We start from the raw sequence: 308 nt of genomic DNA, 5'->3' as shown, positions 1-308 counted from the left end.
AAGATCGCCCCAGCTGGTGTCAGAAATTTATGTCTGCCATTCATATGTTTAGAAAGATCGACTCGGTCTACAAAAGTGGTCGGGCCACGGTCGCGCAGCCGCGGTCACCATGGAAACGCGACGCGGTCCGGCCGGGGGGAGCGGCAGCCCCCGTGCACGCCGCGCCGCGTGAGGGGACGTCTCCTCGGAACAGCGCGGGCTCACCCCGCCCGGCGGCGCCCGTCGCCGAACACAGCCAACGACGCGCGTCCTGTCCCCGGCATTTCGGTGCACCCGTGCCAGACATCTGTCACAGAGGCGAGCCGTCT

The sequence above is a fragment of the Pollicipes pollicipes genome, unplaced genomic scaffold (genome assembly GCF_011947565.3).
Source record: "Pollicipes pollicipes isolate AB1234 unplaced genomic scaffold, Ppol_2.1 Scaffold_7261;HRSCAF=8764_pilon_pilon_pilon, whole genome shotgun sequence".
Classification (NCBI taxonomy): Eukaryota; Metazoa; Arthropoda; class Thecostraca; order Pollicipedomorpha; family Pollicipedidae; genus Pollicipes; species Pollicipes pollicipes.
This window is presented reverse-complemented; position numbering follows the sequence as displayed.